This window comes from Corella eumyota, chromosome 7 (genome assembly GCF_963082875.1).
Source record: "Corella eumyota chromosome 7, kaCorEumy4.1, whole genome shotgun sequence".
In the NCBI taxonomy this organism is placed as follows: Eukaryota; Metazoa; Chordata; class Ascidiacea; order Phlebobranchia; family Corellidae; genus Corella; species Corella eumyota.
The window spans coordinates 6,668,719-6,684,565 of NC_137496.1; the positions used below are offsets into that span (position 1 = coordinate 6,668,719).

General features: G+C 27.8%; 7 non-coding genes across 7 annotated transcripts; 4 read left to right on the forward strand and 3 right to left on the reverse strand.

Annotated features, from left to right (window-relative positions):
• Positions 1-981: 981 nt before the first annotated feature.
• On the forward strand, positions 982-1,054 carry Trnak-uuu (transfer RNA lysine (anticodon UUU)). Its single transcript has one exon. It is a non-coding gene; the product is annotated as a tRNA-Lys (tRNA).
• A 1,573-nt stretch (positions 1,055-2,627) lies between these two features.
• Trnae-uuc (transfer RNA glutamic acid (anticodon UUC)) lies at positions 2,628-2,699 on the reverse strand. The gene has a single exon. It is a non-coding gene; the product is annotated as a tRNA-Glu (tRNA).
• Positions 2,700-7,330: 4,631 nt separating this feature from the next.
• On the forward strand, positions 7,331-7,403 carry Trnak-uuu (transfer RNA lysine (anticodon UUU)). The gene has a single exon. It is a non-coding gene; the product is annotated as a tRNA-Lys (tRNA).
• Positions 7,404-10,501: 3,098 nt separating this feature from the next.
• Positions 10,502-10,574, forward strand: Trnak-uuu (transfer RNA lysine (anticodon UUU)). Its single transcript has one exon. It is a non-coding gene; the product is annotated as a tRNA-Lys (tRNA).
• A 1,569-nt stretch (positions 10,575-12,143) lies between these two features.
• On the reverse strand, positions 12,144-12,215 carry Trnae-uuc (transfer RNA glutamic acid (anticodon UUC)). The gene has a single exon. It is a non-coding gene; the product is annotated as a tRNA-Glu (tRNA).
• Positions 12,216-13,674: 1,459 nt separating this feature from the next.
• On the forward strand, positions 13,675-13,747 carry Trnak-uuu (transfer RNA lysine (anticodon UUU)). The gene has a single exon. It is a non-coding gene; the product is annotated as a tRNA-Lys (tRNA).
• Positions 13,748-15,316: 1,569 nt separating this feature from the next.
• Positions 15,317-15,388, reverse strand: Trnae-uuc (transfer RNA glutamic acid (anticodon UUC)). The gene has a single exon. It is a non-coding gene; the product is annotated as a tRNA-Glu (tRNA).
• Between the last annotated feature and the right edge of the window lie 459 nt (positions 15,389-15,847).

The window sequence follows — 15,847 nt, forward strand, 5'->3', positions numbered from 1 at the left end:
TTTAAAATGCAAATAAAATACAAGATAAACTTATGTTTTATTTGCACCAGAAACTCGCAAAGTAATTTTAAACAAGAAACTTGGCACATCAAAATAAAAAGCGTTGTTAGGTGACTTAGTCGGTAGAATGTTGGAGTTTTAATTTAAAAGCTAATAATTAAAATCTATTATTAAGCGTTGTTGTTCCTACACAAATAAGTGCAAACTTTTAAACAAGATTTAAAATTTTAACAGTAATTTTCATCAATCTATGTTGTCATAAAATTTGTCCAAGTTAGTTTGTAATGTGAAAGTTGCCAATGTTCACGCTACAAACATAAATACACAAACTAACTGATACGTGGGCAATCAAATTATAAAAATTAACTAAATTGAAAAGTATCAAATATGTTAACTAATTTAAAGTTTAGATAAAATTTTTAAGTATGGTAGTTTAAAAAATCCTTTGAAACTCGCTACTCATAATATTTTTTAATCACTAACCAAACACATAACAACCGAATAATTCCCAAATTAATTTATGCATTGGAATTCGAATTATTCAACATGAATAAACAAAGTAATTTGATTAATATTCTGTTTTTGATTATAACTAATTGTTTAAACGTTAACTTACGCCTTTTAAATTTATGAAGTAAAACAATTAATCAGACAAAGTACCATCGTCACTTACTTCAGCGTATTGTTGATGTAGTAATTATTATAGTAATTCTAATTACAAATTATCTTTGCGTAATTGCCTCATAAAAGTAACTATCTCATTTACAAACCGAAGTCTGTCGATTTAACAGTTTGTAAATATAAGCGAGAGGGTTACTTAAAACAATAACAAAAATATAACAAATGTTTGTGTTTAATTATTTTTAAATAATTAAAATAGAAATAAAATATGAAGTGCATTTATATTTAATTGTTGCCAAAAAAACGTTTACAATCAGTAACTATAATCCAAGTTGCAAAACACTCAGTAATAGAAAACGTGCCCGGTTAGCTCAGTCGGTAGAGCGTTGGACTTTTAATCCAACGGTCAAGGGTTCAAATCCCTTATCGGGCGTTGTTGTTTTTAAAATATGTGTTAATTCTTGATTAAGTTTAAAAATGTTAGACGATGTTGTGTGTAAATTTACTTATATTGCCATAAAAACAATTTGCTCTTGTTTTATTAGAAGAAATTACCAATATACACCACACAGACTTAATTATGCAAATTTTTTTACATATGATTATTTAAATTACCAAAATTAGATAAATTGTGTAACATTTTTTGTATTACGTAATTTAAAAGAAATTTTAGGTAAAATTATTTTTAATTTCAATGCAAATTTGTCATCCCAGTAAATATTATGCTGTACCAATCACACAGGCTATTAGTTGGCCGTTAATCGCGTCGAAGCGAAAAAAAGGGGCACCAATAACTGCTTTGAAGCGGGTGGAAAATTGGCTCTGTCTGCTGGGGTATTGCATTAACGCTTAAAGCTTTAAAAAATAAAATGTAAAATATTTAAATTTTAAATATTCCAAACCAAATCTTTATTTAGTCAATTATACTTTTTTTTAAATTTGATACATTTTTTTTGTATATAAGTTTTTCTTCGATAAGTTTATGTTGGATCTGGAAAGGTCAACTGCACGAGCTAAACATATAGAAACAACTGTTTTTTGCAGGTTAAGTATTATTGGTTCTAATTGCCCGATGATCGAGCTGCTGATTAAGTGCTGTTACAGGGTTCGAAACCGAGACCTTAGTAGTGTAAGCAAGTGTTTTGGCCACTACACCTCGCTGCCGTATTAAAAACAACCACTTAAACACCCCTTTAAGACCTAAAGCGACTATTAAGTTGCTCTATTAACCGCTTTAAGCGTTAATCCAATACCCCAGCAGATAGTGGCGCATTTTCCCACCCGCTTGAATGCAGTTAATGGATCCAACTTTTTTTCGCTTCGAAGCGATAAAAGACTAACTAATTGGATAAAACACACACAACATATAAAATTATTAATTTACCACATACAATAGTATTTAAATTATCCAAATTGAATAAATTATTAATATTTACACTCTTTCTCTTATTAATCAGATAAATTTTTATAAATATATATATAGAAAATCGTAAAACAATATGCAGCAAAGGGACAATTGTATTGTAATTTAACATATTGTTTAAGTGATCAAAACTAAGATGTTTTCTGTGTCTTTGCCTAATAAAAAAGTGTTTAATTCAGAATACAGTTTAAAATCGCAAAACTCCAGTCTTGTTTTTTTTTAAAATTAAGCTTTAATTTTTTTTATTATATAATGGATAATCGTTTCTTTCAATTTTCTTAACTATGTATTATGAAAATTAATAATATAGCCAACATCTCAGCGGTCGCATCATAAAATCAATTGACAATTTGATCTCATGAACTAATTAAAAACTGCATTGGCTGAAAATCGAACCCGAGCGTGACAGGCGTGGATTCTACAACTAAACCACCAATGTTTATTAAAGTTCCGACCCCAGTAATTATACTTGGCTGACAAGAATAAACGCCAAAAAATTAATTATAATTCATTCTTACTAACAGATTTAAAATAGCTGTGATTTTAACATAATAATATTTGTGTTATCAAAATTGAATAAAAAATCCTACACCGGGAATCGAACCCGGGCCGCCTGGGTGAAAGCCAGGAATCCTAACCCCTAGACCATGTAGGAGACATCTCATTACTCGTTACAAACGCTATGAAATTACCCAAATTAAAAATTTAATACAATTATGTCTAAATATTTAATTCGAATCCAGAAAACATTAAATATTTTCATTTATACCTATTTAATGATAACTATAATTATGAAAAATAACTATAATTATGTGCTTTACTAATTATTTATTTTGTTTTCCGTACAATTCCTTGCAAACATTACGTTATGGACATTACGATTATCAAGGATATTTACAAAACTAAAACTAGTTTTTCTTACGTTGAAATATTAATGTTTTATTTCGTTTAATTCTTAAACTAAATTTTATTATAATCTAATCAGCTATAAACTTTGTTACTTGCTGTTTCAATTTTTATTAAAAAAATTATACGGAAATCAAAATAACCCATTCAGTTAGCAAAATTTAAAAATACTTGAAAATCTACAAAAAACTTTAACAAACTTTTATATTTATTTTTTTTTAATTTTTTAAAATGCAAATAAAATACAAGATAAAATTATGTTTTATTTGCACCAGAAACTCGCAAAGTAATTTTAAACAAGAAACTTGGCACATCAAACTAAAAAGCGTTGTTAGGTGACTTAGTCGGTAGAATGTTGGAGTTTTAATTTAAAAGCTAATAATTCAAATCTATTATTAAGCGTTGTTGTTCCTACACAAATAAGTGCAAACTTTTAAACAAGATTTAAAATTTTAACAGTAATTTTCATCAATCTATGTTGTCATAAAATTTGTCCAAGTTAGTTTGTAATGTGAAAGTTGCCAATGTTCACGCTACAAACATAAATACACAAACTAACTGATACGTGGGCAATCAAATTATAAAAATTAACTAAATTGAAAAGTATCAAATATGTTAACTAATTTAAAGTTTAGATAAAATTTTTAAGTATGGTAGTTTAAAAAATCCTTTGAAACTCGCTACTCATAATATTTTTTAATCACTAACCAAACACATAACAACCGAATAATTCCCAAATTAATTTATGCATTGGAATTCGAATTATTCAACATGAATAAACAAAGTAATTTGATTAATATTCTGTTTTTGATTATAACTAATTGTTTAAACGTTAACTTACGCCTTTTAAATTTATGAAGTAAAACAATTAATCGGACAAAGTACCATCGTCACTTACTTCAGCGTATTGTTGATGTAGTAATTATTATAGTAATTCTAATTACAAATTATCTTTGCGTAATTGCCTCATAAAAGTAACTATCTCATTTACAAACCGAAGTCTGTCGATTTAACAGTTTGTAAATATAAGCGAGAGGGTTACTTAAAACAATAACAAAAATATAACAAATGTTTGTGTTTAATTATTTTTAAATAATTAAAATAGAAATAAAATATGAAGTGCATTTATATTTAATTGTTGCCAAAAAAACGTTTACAATCAGTAACTATAATCCAAGTTGCAAAACACTCAGTAATAGAAAACGTGCCCGGTTAGCTCAGTCGGTAGAGCGTTGGACTTTTAATCCAACGGTCAAGGGTTCAAATCCCTTAGCGGGCGTTGTTGTTTTTAAAATATGTGTTAATTCTTGATTAAGTTTAAAAATGTTAGACGATGTTGTGTGTAAATTTACTTATATTGCCATAAAAACAATTTGCTCTTGTTTTATTAGAAGAAATTACCAATATACACCACACAGACTTAATTATGCAAATTTTTTTACATATGATTATTTAAATTACCAAAATTAGATAAATTGTGTAACATTTTTTGTATTACGTAATTTAAAAGAAATTTTAGGTAAAATTATTTTTAATTTCAATGCAAATTTGTCATCCCAGTAAATATTATGCTGTACCAATCACACAGGCTATTAGTTGGCCGTTAATCGCGTCGAAGCGAAAAAAAGGGGCACCAATAACTGCTTTGAAGCGGGTGGAAAATTGGCTCTGTCTGCTGGGGTATTGCATTAACGCTTAAAGCTTTAAAAAATAAAATGTAAAATATTTAAATTTTAAATATTCCAAACCAAATCTTTATTTAGTCAATTATACTTTTTTTTAAATTTGATACATTTTTTTTGTATATAAGTTTTTCTTCGATAAGTTTATGTTGGATCTGGAAAGGTCAACTGCACGAGCTAAACATATAGAAACAACTGTTTTTTGCAGGTTAAGTATTATTGGTTCTAATTGCCCGATGATCGAGCTGCTGATTAAGTGCTGTTACAGGGTTCGAAACCGAGACCTTAGTAGTGTAAGCAAGTGTTTTGGCCACTACACCTCGCTGCCGTATTAAAAACAACCACTTAAACACCCCTTTAAGACCTAAAGCGACTATTAAGTTGCTCTATTAACCGCTTTAAGCGTTAATCCAATACCCCAGCAGATAGTGGCGCATTTTCCCACCCGCTTGAATGCAGTTAATGGATCCAACTTTTTTTCGCTTCGAAGCGATAAAAGACTAACTAATTGGATAAAACACACACAACATATAAAATTATTAATTTACCACATACAATAGTATTTAAATTATCCAAATTGAATAAATTATTAATATTTACACTCTTTCTCTTATTAATCAGATAAATTTTTATAAATATATATATAGAAAATCGTAAAACAATATGCAGCAAAGGGACAATTGTATTGTAATTTAACATATTGTTTAAGTGATCAATATTAAGATGTTTTCTGTGTCTTTGCCTAATAAAAAAGTGTTTAATTCAGAATACAGTTTAAAATCGCAAAACTCCAGTCTTGTTTTTTTTTAAAATTAAGCTTTAATTTTTTTTATTATATAATGGATAATCGTTTCTTTCAATTTTCTTAACTATGTATTATGAAAATTAATAATATAGCCAACATCTCAGCGGTCGCATCATAAAATCAATTGACAATTTGATCTCATGAACTAATTAAAAACTGCATTGGCTGAAAATCGAACCCGAGCGTGACAGGCGTGGATTCTACAACTAAACCACCAATGTTTATTAAAGTTCCGACCCCAGTAATTATACTTGGCTGACAAGAATAAACGCCAAAAAATTAATTATAACTCATTCTTACTAACAGATTTAAAGTAGCTGTGATTTTAACATAATAATATTTGTGTTATCAAAATTGAATAAAAATTCCTACACCGGGAATCGAACCCGGGCCGCCTGGGTGAAAGCCAGGAATCCTAACCCTTGACCATGTAGGAGACATCTCATTACTCGTTACAAACGCTATGAAATTACCCAAATTAAAAATTTAATACAATTATGTCTAAATATTTAATTCGAATCCAGAAAACATTAAATATTTTCATTTATACCTATTTAATGATAACTATAATTATGAAAAATAACTATAATTATGTGCTTTACTAATTATTTATTTTGTTTTCCGTACAATACCTTGCAAACATTACGTTATGGACATTACGATTATCAAGGATATTTACAAAACTAAAACTAGTTTTTCTTACGTCGAAATATTAATGTTTTATTTCGTTTAATTCTTAAACTAAATTTTATTATAATCTAATCAGCTATAAACTTTGTTACTTGCTGTTTCAATTTTTATTAAAAAAATTATACGGAAATCAAAATAACCCATTCAGTTAGCAAAATTTAAAAATACTTGAAAATCTACAAAAAACTTTAACAAACTTTTATGTTTATTTTTTTTAAATTTTTTAAAATGCAAATAAAATACAAGATAAAATTATGTTTTATTTGCACCAGAAACTCGCAAAGTAATTTTAAACAAGAAACTTGGCACATCAAAATAAAAAGCGTTGTTAGGTGACTTAGTCGGTAGAATGTTGGAGTTTTAATTTAAAAGCTAATAATTAAAATCTATTATTAAGCGTTGTTGTTCCTACACAAATAAGTGCAAACTTTTAAACAAGATTTAAAATTTTAACAGTAATTTTCATCAATCTATGTTGTCATAAAATTTGTCCAAGTTAGTTTGTAATGTGAAAGTTGCCAATGTTCACGCTACAAACATAAATACACAAACTAACTGATACGTGGGCAATCAAATTATAAAAATTAACTAAATTGAAAAGTATCAAATATGTTAACTAATTTAAAGTTTAGATAAAATTTTTAAGTATGGTAGTTTAAAAAATCCTTTGAAACTCGCTACTCATAATATTTTTTAATCACTAACCAAACACATAACAACCGAATAATTCCCAAATTAATTTATGCATTGGAATTCGAATTATTCAACATGAATAAACAAAGTAATTTGATTAATATTCTGTTTTTGATTATAACTAATTGTTTAAACGTTAACTTACGCCTTTTAAATTTATGAAGTAAAACAATTAATCAGACAAAGTACCATCGTCACTTACTTCAGCGTATTGTTGATGTAGTAATTATTATAGTAATTCTAATTACAAATTATCTTTGCGTAATTGCCTCATAAAAGTAACTATCTCATTTACAAACCGAAGTCTGTCGATTTAACAGTTTGTAAATATAAGCGAGAGGGTTACTTAAAACAATAACAAAAATATAACAAATGTTTGTGTTTAATTATTTTTAAATAATTAAAATAGAAATAAAATATGAAGTGCATTTATATTTAATTGTTGCCAAAAAAACGTTTACAATCAGTAACTATAATCCAAGTTGCAAAACACTCAGTAATAGAAAACGTGCCCGGTTAGCTCAGTCGGTAGAGCGTTGGACTTTTAATCCAACGGTCAAGGGTTCAAATCCCTTATCGGGCGTTGTTGTTTTTAAAATATGTGTTAATTCTTGATTAAGTTTAAAAATGTTAGACGATGTTGTGTGTAAATTTACTTATATTGCCATAAAAACAATTTGCTCTTGTTTTATTAGAAGAAATTACCAATATACACCACACAGACTTAATTATGCAAATTTTTTTACATATGATTATTTAAATTACCAAAATTAGATAAATTGTGTAACATTTTTTGTATTACGTAATTTAAAAGAAATTTTAGGTAAAATTATTTTTAATTTCAATGCAAATTTGTCATCCCAGTAAATATTATGCTGTACCAATCACACAGGCTATTAGTTGGCCGTTAATCGCGTCGAAGCGAAAAAAAGGGGCACCAATAACTGCTTTGAAGCGGGTGGAAAATTGGCTCTGTCTGCTGGGGTATTGCATTAACGCTTAAAGCTTTAAAAAATAAAATGTAAAATATTTAAATTTTAAATATTCCAAACCAAATCTTTATTTAGTCAATTATACTTTTTTTTAAATTTGATACATTTTTTTTGTATATAAGTTTTTCTTCGATAAGTTTATGTTGGATCTGGAAAGGTCAACTGCACGAGCTAAACATATAGAAACAACTGTTTTTTGCAGGTTAAGTATTATTGGTTCTAATTGCCCGATGATCGAGCTGCTGATTAAGTGCTGTTACAGGGTTCGAAACCGAGACCTTAGTATAAGCAAGTGTTTTGGCCACTACACCTCGCTGCCGTATTAAAAACAACCACTTAAACACCCCTTTAAGACCTAAAGCGACTATTAAGTTGCTCTATTAACCGCTTTAAGCGTTAATCCAATACCCCAGCAGATAGTGGCGCATTTTCCCACCCGCTTGAATGCAGTTAATGGATCCAACTTTTTTTCGCTTCGAAGCGATAAAAGACTAACTAATTGGATAAAACACACACAACATATAAAATTATTAATTTACCACATACAATAGTATTTAAATTATCCAAATTGAATAAATTATTAATATTTACACTCTTTCTCTTATTAATCAGATAAATTTTTATAAATATATATATAGAAAATCGTAAAACAATATGCAGCAAAGGGACAATTGTATTGTAATTTAACATATTGTTTAAGTGATCAAAACTAAGATGTTTTCTGTGTCTTTGCCTAATAAAAAAGTGTTTAATTCAGAATACAGTTTAAAATCGCAAAACTCCAGTCTTGTTTTTTTTTAAAATTAAGCTTTAATTTTTTTTATTATATAATGGATAATCGTTTCTTTCAATTTTCTTAACTATGTATTATGAAAATTAATAATATAGCCAACATCTCAGCGGTCGCATCATAAAATCAATTGACAATTTGATCTCATGAACTAATTAAAAACTGCATTGGCTGAAAATCGAACCCGAGCGTGACAGGCGTGGATTCTACAACTAAACCACCAATGTTTATTAAAGTTCCGACCCCAGTAATTATACTTGGCTGACAAGAATAAACGCCAAAAAATTAATTATAATTCATTCTTACTAACAGATTTAAAGTAGCTGTGATTTTAACATAATAATATTTGTGTTATCAAAATTGAATAAAAATTCCTACACCGGGAATCGAACCCGGGCCGCCTGGGTGAAAGCCAGGAATCCTAACCCTTGACCATGTAAGAGACATCTCATTACTCGTTACAAACGCTATGAAATTACCCAAATTAAAAATTTAATACAATTATGTCTAAATATTTAATTCGAATCCAGAAAACATTAAATATTTTCATTTATACCTATTTAATGATAACTATAATTATGAAAAATAACTATAATTATGTGCTTTACTAATTATTTATTTTGTTTTCCGTACAATACCTTGCAAACATTACGTTATGGACATTACGATTATCAAGGATATTTACAAAACTAAAACTAGTTTTTCTTACGTCGAAATATTAATGTTTTATTTCGTTTAATTCTTAAACTAAATTTTATTATAATCTAATCAGCTATAAACTTTGTTACTTGCTGTTTCAATTTTTATTAAAAAAATTATACGGAAATCAAAATAACCCATTCAGTTAGCAAAATTTAAAAATACTTGAAAATCTACAAAAAACTTTAACAAACTTTTATGTTTATTTTTTTTAAATTTTTTAAAATGCAAATAAAATACAAGATAAACTTATGTTTTATTTGCACCAGAAACTCGCAAAGTAATTTTAAACAAGAAACTTGGCACATCAAAATAAAAAGCGTTGTTAGGTGACTTAGTCGGTAGAATGTTGGAGTTTTAATTTAAAAGCTAATAATTAAAATCTATTATTAAGCGTTGTTGTTCCTACACAAATAAGTGCAAACTTTTAAACAAGATTTAAAATTTTAACAGTAATTTTCATCAATCTATGTTGTCATAAAATTTGTCCAAGTTAGTTTGTAATGTGAAAGTTGCCAATGTTCACGCTACAAACATAAATACACAAACTAACTGATACGTGGGCAATCAAATTATAAAAATTAACTAAATTGAAAAGTATCAAATATGTTAACTAATTTAAAGTTTAGATAAAATTTTTAAGTATGGTAGTTTAAAAAATCCTTTGAAACTCGCTACTCATAATATTTTTTAATCACTAACCAAACACATAACAACCGAATAATTCCCAAATTAATTTATGCATTGGAATTCGAATTATTCAACATGAATAAACAAAGTAATTTGATTAATATTCTGTTTTTGATTATAACTAATTGTTTAAACGTTAACTTACGCCTTTTAAATTTATGAAGTAAAACAATTAATCGGACAAAGTACCATCGTCACCTACTTCAGCGTATTGTTGATGTAGTAATTATTAAAGTAATTCTAATTACAAATTATCTTTGCGTAATTGCCTCATAAAAGTAACTATCTCATTTACAAACCGAAGTCTGTCGATTTAACAGTTTGTAAATATACGCGAGAGGGTTACTTAAAACAATAACAAAAATATAATAAATGTTTGTGTTTAATTATTTTTAAATAATTAAAATAGAAATAAAATATGAAGTGCATTTATATTTAATTGTTGCCAAAAAAACGTTTACAATCAGTAACTATAATCCAAGTTGCAAAACACACAGTAATAGAAAACGTGCCCGGTTAGCTCAGTCGGTAGAGCGTTGGACTTTTAATCCAACGGTCAAGGGTTCAAATCCCTTATCGGGCGTTGTTGTTTTTAAAATATGTGTTAATTCTTGATTAAGTTTAAAAATGTTAGACGATGTTGTGTATAAATTTACTTATATTGCCATAAAAACAATTTGCTCTTGTTTTATTAGAAGAAATTACCAATATACACCACACAGACTTAATTATGCAAATTTTTTTACATATGATTATTTAAATTACCAAAATTAGATAAATTGTGTAACATTTTTTGTATTACGTAATTTAAAAGAAATTTTAGGTAAAATTATTTTTAATTTCAATGCAAATTTGTCATCCCAGTAAATATTATGCTGTACCAATCACACAGGCCATTAGTTGGCCGTTAATCGCGTCGAAGCGAAAAAAAGGGGCACCAATAACTGCTTTGAAGCGGGTGGAAAATTGGCTCTGTCTGCTGGGGTATTGCATTAACGCTTAAAACTTTAAAAAATAAAATGTAAAATATTTAAATTTTAAATATTCCAAACCAAATCTTTATTTAGTCAATTATACTTTTTTTTAAATTTGATACATTTTTTTTGTATATAAGTTTTTCTTCGATAAGTTTATGTTGGATCTGGAAAGGTCAACTGCACGAGCTAAACATATAGAAACAACTGTTTCTTGCAGGTTAAGTATTATTGGTTCTAATTGCCCGATGATCGAGCTGCTGATTAAGTGCTGTTACAGGATTCGAAACCGAGACCTTAGTATAAGCAAGTGTTTTGGCCACTACACCTCGCTGCCGTATTAAAAACAACCACTTAAACACCCCTTTAAGACCTAAAGCGACTATTAAGTTGCTCTATTAACCGCTTTAAGCGTTAATCCAATACCCCAGCAGATAGTGGCGCATTTTCCCACCCGCTTGAATGCAGTTAATGGATCCAACTTTTTTTCGCTTCGAAGCGATAAAAGACTAACTAATTGGATAAAACACACACAACATATAAAATTATTAATTTACCACATACAATAGTATTTAAATTATCCAAATTGAATAAATTATTAATATTTACACTCTTTCTCTTATTAATCAGATAAATTTTTATAAATATATATATAGAAAATCGTAAAACAATATGCAGCAAAGGGACAATTGTATTGTAATTTAACATATTGTTTAAGTGATCAATACTAAGATGTTTTCTGTGTCTTTGCCTAATAAAAAAGTGTTTCATTCAGAATACAGTTTAAAATCGCAAAGCTTCAGTCTTGTTTCTTTTTAAATTAAGCTTTAATTTTTTTTATTATATATTGGATAATCGTTTCTTTCAATTTTCTTAACTATGTATTATAAAAATTAATAATATAGCCAACATATCAGCGGTCGCATCATAAAATCAATTGACAATTTGATCTCATGAACTAATTAAAAACTGCATTGGCTGAAAATCGAACCCGAGCGTGACAGGCGTGGATTCTACAACTAAACCACCAATGTTTATTAAAGTTCCGACCCCAGTAATTATACTTGGCTGACAAGAATAAACGCCAAAAAATTAATTATAATTCATTCTTACTAACAGATTTAAAATAGCTGTGATTTTAACATAATAATATTTGTGTTATCAAAATTGAATAAAAATTCCTACACCGGGAATCGAACCCGGGCCGCCTGGGTGAAAGCCAGGAATCCTAACCCCTAGACCATGTAGGAGACATCTCATTACTCGTTACAAACGCTATGAAATTACCCAAATTAAAAATTTAATACAATTATGTCTAAATATTTAATTCGAATCCAGAAAACATTAAATATTTTCATTTATACCTATTTAATGATAACTATAATTATGAAAAATAACTATAATTATGTGCTTTACTAATTATTTATTTTGTTTTCCGTACAATTCCTTGCAAACATTACGTTATGGACATTACGATTATCAAGGATATTTACAAAACTAAAACTAGTTTTTCTTACGTCGAAATATTAATGTTTTATTTCGTTTAATTCTTAAACTAAATTTTATTATAATCTAATCAGCTATAAACTTTGTTACTTGCTGTTTCAATTTTTATTAAAAAAATTATACGGAAATCAAAATAACCCATTCAGTTAGCAAAATTTAAAAATACTTGAAAATCTACAAAAAACTTTAACAAACTTTTATGTTTATTTTTTTTAAATTTTTTAAAATGCAAATAAAATACAAGATAAACTTATGTTTTATTTGCACCAGAAACTCGCAAAGTAATTTTAAACAAGAAACTTGGCACATCAAAATAAAAAGCGTTGTTAGGTGACTTAGTCGGTAGAATGTTGGAGTTTTAATTTAAAAGCTAATAATTAAAATCTATTATTAAGCGTTGTTGTTCCTACACAAATAAGTGCAAACTTTTAAACAAGATTTAAAATTTTAACAGTAATTTTCATCAATCTATGTTGTCATAAAATTTGTCCAAGTTAGTTTGTAATGTGAAAGTTGCCAATGTTCACGCTACAAACATAAATACACAAACTAACTGATACGTGGGCAATCAAATTATAAAAATTAACTAAATTGAAAAGTATCAAATATGTTAACTAATTTAAAGTTTAGATAAAATTTTTAAGTATGGTAGTTTAAAAAATCCTTTGAAACTCGCTACTCATAATATTTTTTAATCACTAACCAAACACATAACAACCGAATAATTCCCAAATTAATTTATGCATTGGAATTCGAATTATTCAACATGAATAAACAAAGTAATTTGATTAATATTCTGTTTTTGATTATAACTAATTGTTTAAACGTTAACTTACGCCTTTTAAATTTATGAAGTAAAACAATTAATCGGACAAAGTACCATCGTCACTTACTTCAGCGTATTGTTGATGTAGTAATTATTATAGTAATTCTAATTACAAATTATCTTTGCGTAATTGCCTCATAAAAGTAACTATCTCATTTACAAACCGAAGTCTGTCGATTTAACAGTTTGTAAATATACGCGAGAGGGTTACTTAAAACAATAACAAAAATATAACAAATGTTTGTGTTTAATTATTTTTAAATAATTAAAATAGAAATAAAATATGAAGTGCATTTATATTTAATTGTTGCCAAAAAAACGTTTTTACAATCAGTAACTATAATCCAAGTTGCAAAACACACAGTAATAGAAAACGTGCCCGGTTAGCTCAGTCGGTAGAGCGTTGGACTTTTAATCCAACGGTCAAGGGTTCAAATCCCTTATCGGGCGTTGTTGTTTTTAAAATATGTATTAATTCTTGATTAAGTTTAAAAATGTTAGACGATGTTGTGTGTAAATTTACTTATATTGCCATAAAAACAATTTGCTCTTGTTTTATTAGAAGAAATTACCAATATACACCACACAGACTTAATTATGCAAATTTTTTTACATATGATTATTTAAATTACCAAAATTAGATAAATTGTGTAACATTTTTTGTATTACGTAATTTAAAAAAAATTTTAGGTAAAATTATTTTTAATTTCAATGCAAATTTGTCATCCCAGTAAATATTATGCTGTACCAATCACACAGGCTATTAGTTGGCCGTTAATCGCGTCGAAGCGAAAAAAAGGGGCACCAATAACTGCTTTGAAGCGGGTGGAAAATTGGCTCTGTCTGCTGGGGTATTGCATTAACGCTTAAAGCTTTAAAAAATAAAATGTAAAATATTTAAATTTTAAATATTCCAAACCAAATCTTTATTTAGTCAATTATACTTTTTTTTAAATTTGATACATTTTTTTTGTATATAAGTTTTTCTTCGATAAGTTTATGTTGGATCTGGAAAGGTCAACTGCACGAGCTAAACATATAGAAACAACTGTTTCTTGCAGGTTAAGTATTATTGGTTCTAATTGCCCGATGATCGAGCTGCTGATTAAGTGCTGTTACAGGGTTCGAAACCGAGACCTTAGTATAAGCAAGTGTTTTGGCCACTACACCTCGCTGCCGTATTAAAAACAACCACTTAAACACCCCTTTAAGACCTAAAGCGACTATTAAGTTGCTCTATTAACCGCTTTAAGCGTTAATCCAATACCCCAGCAGATAGTGGCGCATTTTCCCACCCGCTTGAATGCAGTTAATGGATCCAACTTTTTTTCGCTTCGAAGCGATAAAAGACTAACTAATTGGATAAAACACACACAACATATAAAATTATTAATTTACCACATACAATAGTATTTAAATTATCCAAATTGAATAAATTATTAATATTTACACTCTTTCTCTTATTAATCAGATAAATTTTTATAAATATATATATAGAAAATCGTAAAACAATATGCAGCAAAGGGACAATTGTATTGCAATTTAACATATTGTTTAAGTGATCAATACTAAGATGTTTTCTGCGTCTTTGCCTAATAAAAAAGTGTTTAATTCAGAATACCGTTTAAAATCGCAAAGCTCCAATCTTGTTTTTTTTTAAATTATGCTTTAATTTTTTTTATTATATAATGGATAATCGTTTCTTTCAATTTTCTTAACTATGTATTATGAAAATTAATAATATAGCCAACATCTCAGCGGTTGCATCATAAAATCAATTGACAATTTGATCTCATGAACTAATTAAAAACTGCATTGGCTGAAAATCGAACCCGAGCGTGACAGGCGTGGATTCTACAACTAAACCACCAATGTTTATTAAAGTTCCGACCCCAGTAATTATACTTGGCTGACAAGAATAAACGCCAAAAAATTAATTATAATTCATTCTTACTAACAGATTTAAAGTAGCTGTGATTTTAACATAATAATATTTGTGTTATCAAAATTGAATAAAAATTCCTACACCGGGAATCGAACCCGGGCCGCCTGGGTGAAAGCCAGGAATCCTAACCCCTAGACCATGTAGGAGACATCTCATTACTCGTTACAAACGCTATGAAATTACCCAAATTAAAAATTTAATACAATTATGTCTAAATATTTAATTCGAATCCAGAAAACATTAAATATTTTCATTTATACCTATCTAATGATAACTATAATTATGAAAAATAACTATAATTATGTGCTTTACTAATTATTTATTTTGTTTTCCGTACAATACCTTGCAAACATTACGTTATGGACATTACGATTATCAAGGATATTTACAAAACTAAAACTAGTTTTTCTTACGTCGAAATATTAATGTTTTATTTCGTTTAATTCTTAAACTAAATTTTATTATAATCTAATCAGCTATAAACTTTGTTACTTACTGTTTCAATTTTTATTAAAAAAATTATACGGAAATCAAAATAACCCATTCAGTTAGCAAAATTTAAAAATACTTGAAAATCTACAAAAAACTTTAACAAACTTTTATGT